We start from the raw sequence: 7,858 nt of genomic DNA, 5'->3' as shown, positions 1-7,858 counted from the left end.
TTTACAGTACAGAACATGTTCTCTTAACTGCTTGGCCTGTAAAATAGAACTGGGTTTTAGGCCAGGTTTTCATGATATAACAAACCGATTAAAGAGCCAATCACATTGTGATTTTGTCTACATGATACCAGATATCCTATTTGATAAATACATACATTCTTTTTACTCATCAACCTGGTTTGAATAAGTCCCTAAGAATTTGTCCATTGTGTGCAGTTTTTGATGTCTGAAGACTGTGGAAGCGTTGCGCGGCTTTTATTGGAATGGACTGAATCGTCCCAGTGAAGATTGGCTTTTGAAAATGACCAAGAAGCAGTTCTTACACTGTGTTTGTAATGTATTCCTTTTTATATTACTTTACATTTTGAACCATGTGTTTTAAAAGTCAAGATTAAATAAAAACATCGAAAAAAACCTTTAGCCTTCACCCCATTCCCCCAAATATCTCACACTACCAGTTAGCCAGTGAAAGGGGTACAAATGTGGTCAATAGATGGGATGAAACCCCTCAGATATCACCTTTACCATCTTCCTGATATCCCCGTTCATGGAGTCAGTGTTCAAACTCATTATGCTTATTGATGGTTCATCATGTACGAATGAATGTCTTACTCAGCTCAACAACAGAAATGTATTTTCTCACAGCTCAGAGACTGAGAAATTCAAGAGCAAGGTCCAGCGGGGTTTGGTTTCCTTTGAGAGCTCTCTTCCTGGCTTGCACACAGCCACTTTTTGCTGTGTTCTCACATGGTCATTCTTCAGTGTGTGTGGAAAGAAAGACCCCACCCTTATGATCTCAGTCAACCTTAACTACCTCCTAAAGGCCTTGTCTCCAAATACAGTCATATTGGGGGTTAAGACTTCAACACATGAATTTGGTGCAGGGGATACGATCAGTCCACAGCAACGAGGCACTGTGTTTTGTACTCAAAATATTTATTTATCGGATACTCTCCTGGAGACTGCAGTGGTGTAGGGGGGACTGAGCAAGTGAACAAACGTCTACAACATGAGTCAGAATGTGATATATGCTAAAAGCAAGGGTCTACAGCACTGTAAGGGATGGAGTGGTCACATCCAGCTGAATGATCAAGAGAGGGTCCTGAAGAAGAAGCCCTTGCATTAGGCACTGAAGGGAGGTAGGGTTTTGGTCAGTGACAAGGTGGAGAGAGGATTTGCATTGTAAATATTGGCATAAGAAAAGCAGTCAGGGAAGACCATGAGAATGAAAATGGTCAGGGAAGACAGGCTGGTCCACGTTGTCTGGAGCTCACTGAAGTATAGCAGGGATTATAGTAAAAATAATAGACCAGAGGCCAGAGAATGAGGCCAGAGAACAGAGGGGCTGAAATTTCAAGGGACTTGCTGGGAAGGCATTGGTGAGTCACTGAAAACTTATGTCTTGGGCAGTGCTGGTTATTTTACAAACCACTTTTCACTGCTACAATACACTGACTCAAACATCTTTACTAGAGAAGTCTGATTTTATCATTAAGAAACTGATTCCTTCAACATTGGACCAATCCCTCTCCAAATGGAATCTTGCCCTTGTGCAGAAACATGTCTGTGATGGATGAACCTGACAGGGATTGGGAAGGCAGTCGGGGAAGGAAGTGAAGAGGCTCTGAATGGAGTAGTTTCTTCAAATGAATAGCAGCAAGGATGCTGCAGTGTGTTTTCCTGTTTCGGAAGTTTAATTCTTCACGGTTTGCTTGGCTGTCAGAATGCTTCACGTTTTTATTTGTGAACATACATGGTGATCATCCTTAAGACAAAAAATCTGATGGCAGGTCCCTTGATGCCCTTGTTCAGAGCAGATGTTGCAATCAGAGCTGGGCTTTCAATTCTCACCTCTGAGATGTTGTAAATTGCATTAAAAAGCATCTCTCCTACACTCTTCATGTTTCACATACAACTTACTAAGGCAATGTTGGAGGAAAAAAGTTGAAATAGATGAACTTAACAGCTTCGTAGATCACTGAGACAGAGCTATTATCTGCATTGAAGCAATTACTCACAGCTCATGTTACAATCAAAATGTACAGATTCAACAGGAAAATCAAAAAGAAAGAGATACACACCCTTAGTTCATCAATACGGAACAGCTCTGTGGACCTATCAGTTTTAGAAAATTTTTAAACATTACTTTTTGTGTTGGGGGACCGGAGAGGGGTAATGGAGGCAGAGGAAGGTGGTCCAAAGACAGTGTCTTCACATAGAAAATAGTAGGAATCAAAGGATTATGGAATTATATTAGAAATTTTGTAATAACCTATAAAGGAAAAGAATCTGAAAAAAATATATATATATAACTGAATCACTTTGCTGTATACCCAGAACTGACACAACATTGTAAATCAACTGCATACATCAATAAAAAAGAAAAAAAGGATTATGGATCCAGAGCTGAGAAAAGAAGTTTTCTCTTTGTGGGAAATGAATTTCTCTTGTCCCACTTCTCATGAAGGGGAGATCTTCTCTCCAGCACTCCTCATGTATGGCCATCTCACCTCTCCTTGACCTCTTCCACAGGCTGAAGTTCGTACACTCCAGCTTGTTGTTTGGGCTCTGTTGGACATAACCTAAGTCTGGATGGCAGGGTGAAAATTGGATAAACAGCCACACTAACTCCAGGGAGATTTTTTTTATGCGAACGTCTGTTTCTTGAATTTGGCCATGGTAAGGTCTAGGGGAAGGGGGAATTTCAATTGATGCAATAAGATCAAGAAGATGTTGCCTCACTCAACATCTGTGTCCCCCCAGCATCACAGAGGGAGGAAACTCTTTCCAAGTTTCCTCTGTTACTGGGTTTATGCCCAATTCTAGTTTAGGTGAGATCAACTGAATGCTTTTTGTGGTACTTTGCTGTCCTACAGGTGTAGCCTGTTTTGAAAGGAACTCCATGCATACATATAAAAATATGGACTTAAAGATAAGTAGAGCAATCAACAAATTTTTATTAAGCGTGTCCCATGTTCCCAGCATTGGGTGATATACCAAAGTGTATTAAGAAACATGGAGAAATGAATCTTTGCACATAGGAAGCTTAAAGTTTTAATAGGAAATTGAAGTGATAAAGAGCAAAAAAGACAACCTATGATTTGGTACTAAATTGCAAGGTACCAATACGAATAGCTGTGGATATTTGTAATAGGAGAAGACAAGGTGGACTTCTGAACCTGGAGAAGGCTTCACACAGGAAGTTTGAATCATGCAGGATCTAAGGTGCTGAGCAGCTCTGAGCAGGCAGAGCCTAGGGGAGAAGCATTTCCATTGGGGGAAACTGTGAGCCACCAACAAAGGTTAGTAAGTCAACTGATTGTCCTTCCACTTGCTAAGAGCTAACTGTATGGGGCATTGTTATCCCCATTTACCAATGGGGAGATGAAACTTGGGAGCAGGTAAGTAACAACAACAGCAATAATAGCTAACACTCATTTAGCACTTAACAAGTTCCAGGAACTGTTGTAGGCACTTTGCATATTTTAAATTATTTAAGCCTCATAACCACCCTCACAGGTAGGTACTATTCTTATACATACCCCATTTAGGCATGAGGAGATTGAAACACAGAGCCGTTCAGTGATTAGCCAAGGTCACACAGGCAGTAAATGGCTGATCTGGGATGAGACCCAAGCCTCTCTAGTTCTAAAGCGCACACTCTACGACACTGAATGTCTGAGGAGGTTTCAATGTGCAGGAGGGTGTGTTTGTGAGAGGTGAGGAGAGGTGGGTGGGCACTATTCTCATTCTTAAACAATTCTTGGTTTTAACTTGTGAAAGGCCATAATGAATTTAAACTTCCAGTCCGAACACCAAAATTCAGGGTATGAAGACCATTTCAGGACACCAACATTACATAAAATAGGCATCAAGCCCTTTTGGTACAGAAGGAAACTCATGAGAATGTTGGTCTCAAGACTTCGCAACAAAGCAGCCTTCCTCCCTGGACCAGGGTCACTGGGGACTCTAGAGAGATACAAAAGCAGAGAAATGCCTCCCCACCTCTGTGCAGCTTCTGCTCTTACGAAGCACCTGTTATTAATTTAGAAACATTCCTGAGGTCTCTGTATTTACCTCTTACTCAGGCTTGGATCCCTGAATTCTGTGACAATATAGGATTATGTGGGCCCTCTTTGCATCTCTTGGTAGAACAACCAATCAACCTAATTGGAAAAAATATATGACATCAGCCTGGTACTCAGAACAGGCCATATGCAGGGAAGAGAGAGAGAGAGGTAATCAGAGAGGATCCAGGCTAGTTTTTCGTTATCAAAATCCCTTCCTCTTATAGACATCATATTGCTAAAATCCCATTAGTAATGATTCATTTCTTTAGGCTTTTTTCCATAATAAAGACAACAAATCTTCTGATCCAAGTGTATCTAATCCAGTGGTTTTAAACATAGAGTCTTAAACAGAATAATTTATTTTTCTCAAATGAGTTCTTAATTATAACCTCAGTATAAAAGATAAAAGGTGAGCTAGTCTGGGGAAATCAGATACCAGTAAAAGGAGAGTTTCTCTGCTGGCTTAGCCTTTGCTGTATTCTCCACCTTAGCCCCTGAGGCAACCCCAACAGAGTCGCTGGGCTGTGGAACTTACTATGAAATCTTTCATGTACCTCAGTTAGGATGCAAGTAACAGAATATCTGACTAATCAATGGCTTAAACAAATAAGGTTTTTTCATTTTTCTCATAAAAATAGAAGTCTGAAGGGAGTGGGCTGCCAGTGTTGGTTCAGTGGCTCAGAGATCTCAGAGCTAATGTCTTTGTGATTTTCTTGCTTTTTGCCTCATGATCTGAAGAAGGTTGCTTCAGCTCCAGACATCACATTTTTGCTCAGGGCAAAAAGAAGATGGAAAGGCAGTGCCAGCCATTTCTGTTCCCTAAAAATCAAGAAAATAAAGGCTTCCCTGAAGACTTCCAGTAGACTTCCGTTTAGGGCTTGTTGGCCTGAAATATGTCACATTGTCACTCTAAGATGCAAAGAATTCTGGGAAAATAAATATTTAATTAACCATATTGCCACTTCAAAGAATATTGGGGTTCTATTCTCAAGAAAGAATATTGGTATGTATACTGAATAGATAACTAACAATATAAGATATAGCCTGATTTTTCTCTTTATGTACTTCAAGGAAGGAAAACATTACATTTTGAAGTTTTCATGATAGAAACTGCATATAAAATTTTACTAGGAAACTGGTGATTTCTCTTTGGGTGGCAGCAAGGGAGTAGAGGTTCCTGTAGGTTGTTGATGGGGAAAAGATGCTGAAAGGGGACAGAGGTGAAAAGAAAATGATAGAAAAGCATTAAAGATGAATTACTGGCAATTCATAGGGGACTCTGTGCAATTTTGATTGAGTGTACATAATTTGTCTAGCAATTTGTCTAGTAGGATATCAGGTATTCTGCAAGAATGAGCCTAATATGATACAGCTTCTTAAAAAATAGTATGTTGTCTTAAGTGTAAGCAGTGTGGCTCGTTCAATCAAATACATTTGTCTGATTATCCATAAAACTGATTTGTTGAGGCAAAACTGAACTTCTTAGATATACGACAGAATAGAGGTAAGAGTTGGTAAAACGTGTTTAAAAATACACACACACACACACACATGCTCTCATGTCTCTCCCTTTCCTTTAAACTGATAGTCAGGGGACAGTTTATCATACCTGTTTTGGGGTATAGTTATGAAACATTTTCAGTGGAGAGCATGAATGAGCAGGGACTTGTCCTGAAAAACAGAACACAAATAAATTATTAATCATGTTTCTCTTTGTATATTTACTTGTTTTGCTTCTGAAGGGAGTATTAGTCTACTAAGAGATGAATAATTTGAAGATATTCCAGATGGGTAATCAGTGTGATTTAAAATTTTTATGGCACGAGAACAGAGTTGTAGCTTGGACTTTGTTTTTAGAAGGCACTTTAGATCTGTGCAGTTAAAAACAAATATTTTGCATTAGAAGGTTACTGTCTTCCATGAAATAATGTTGAATATGTTCTTAAATCCTCCTTCTGTTTTTTAAAAACTGATGGAATAGAAGAGCTGAATGGGTCTACCAAATGGACAGGAAAAGCTATCACGCAGAGACGGGAGCCTCGGCTCCCGGCAAGCAACGACTGGGAGCTTTATTTAATCACCATCATCATTATATAAAAAAACAAACCACAAATTCCACTTCCCTTCCTTTGTTTCCCAATCAATTGAGACAGACTTGTTCTCTCCATTCTCAGGCCAGAAGGAAATCTAAAGGAAGCACTTTCTGAATTTCATATTTATGCAAAGTGAGTGAGACTTCAGCCAAAGGAGTTGCTGCTCGGCCAGTAAGATGGGTTTGGTGATGAGATCACCTTAGAGGACCAGGAAGCAGGACAGATGTCCCAAGGGCAGTGCTTTTAAAAACTGTACATCCTGACACATTAGGGAACCATGAACTCAATTAAGAGGGCTCTGACTGTGTATTATTTCTTATAGAGTTCCACAGAATAGAATAAAATAAAATAAAATAAAATAAGTCACATGTAGTCAGAGTATTATTTATAAAAGTTTTGTTTCAATAATATATGTGTGTCCTTATGTAAATCATATTCCTTTACATGGGTCATGGTCAAAAAAGTTTCAAAATATTGCTGCAGGGCTAAGTGTGAAAGGACAGTCGCTATTTTCTTACAACCTCGATTGGAAGGAGAAGGAGAGGTGGAGAAAGGGGGAGATGTAGAGTCCCTGGGCTCCTTTGTCCCTGTTAGCACACACCGTGGCTGCTAGCACATGTAACTGTGGGTGTGTACATCTTCAATATTTGCACATAGATATTCTTCCACACGACTTGGAGGAGATTTTTGCAGAGTTACTCATCCAGAAACACCATTTGGATTAATTGGGATTGCATTACATTTATAAAATAATTTGGGGGAGAATCGACATCTTAGTTGAATCTGCCAATCCAAGTGTATGGGGTGTGCCTACACTTATTCTGGTCATTTTCTAGATCCCTTAGGTCTGTTTACGCTATCTTTTTAAAAAGCTTTTCTTGTTTTACTTGTTGACACCTATGTGTTTGGCATGTTTTGGTTCTAGTTGTTTGTTTTGTTTGTCTGACAGCTTTTTCTCCAGATGTACTGAATTCTCAGGCTCATAGAACTTGCAGATGTGTTCCATGTGTTCCTTCCTCTGTTCAAGCTGTTCCTCTGTGCAGAAAGCCTTTTCCTGCATTTCTTGAGGATGTTAGAGCAGTTGTTACCACTGCTCGGCTGCCCACCCCCGCCCCCCGGGTGGAGTTGTCTCCCAGGGGTCCTGCAGCAGTAGCCCCCTAACTAGTCACTCTGTTTCTCCTCTTACCCACCCACCATTCTCCACATAGCCATTGGGATGATCTTGAAAAACAAAAATCAGATCACAACAACAAAAGTCACTCCCCTCCCTAAGACTTCTAATGGCTTCTACTGCCTTTGCAAAAATCCAAACATGTTTCAAGACCCACAATGCTCCCTGTGATTTGGTTCCTGCCCATTTCTCCAAACTTGTCTCCTGAACTTTTCCTCATCGTTCATGATGCTTCAGCCACACTGGCCTTCCGTCAAGCCCTCAACTCAAAGCCTGTCCATCCTCTGACACATTGGCTGTTGCCTCTTCCTGTGATTGTGGGATGCACCTGCTCTAGACATTGATCATGTGGCTAGCTCCTTCTTGTCATGTGGACACCAAACAAATGTTTTATTTAATTTTGACTTTGAGAGGCCTGTTCTGAACCCTCATATAAAGTGGTACTCTCCGTACATCTAGTCACTATCCATTATCTTTTTTTAAGACTTTATAATACCTGCTGTTTTCTTATTTGCTTCTTTATT

This window comes from Monodon monoceros, unplaced genomic scaffold, assembly GCF_005190385.1.
Source record: "Monodon monoceros isolate NGI ecotype Baffin Bay Population unplaced genomic scaffold, NGI_Narwhal_1 Super_Scaffold_18, whole genome shotgun sequence".
Lineage (NCBI taxonomy): Eukaryota > Metazoa > Chordata > Mammalia > Artiodactyla > Monodontidae > Monodon > Monodon monoceros.
This window is presented reverse-complemented; position numbering follows the sequence as displayed.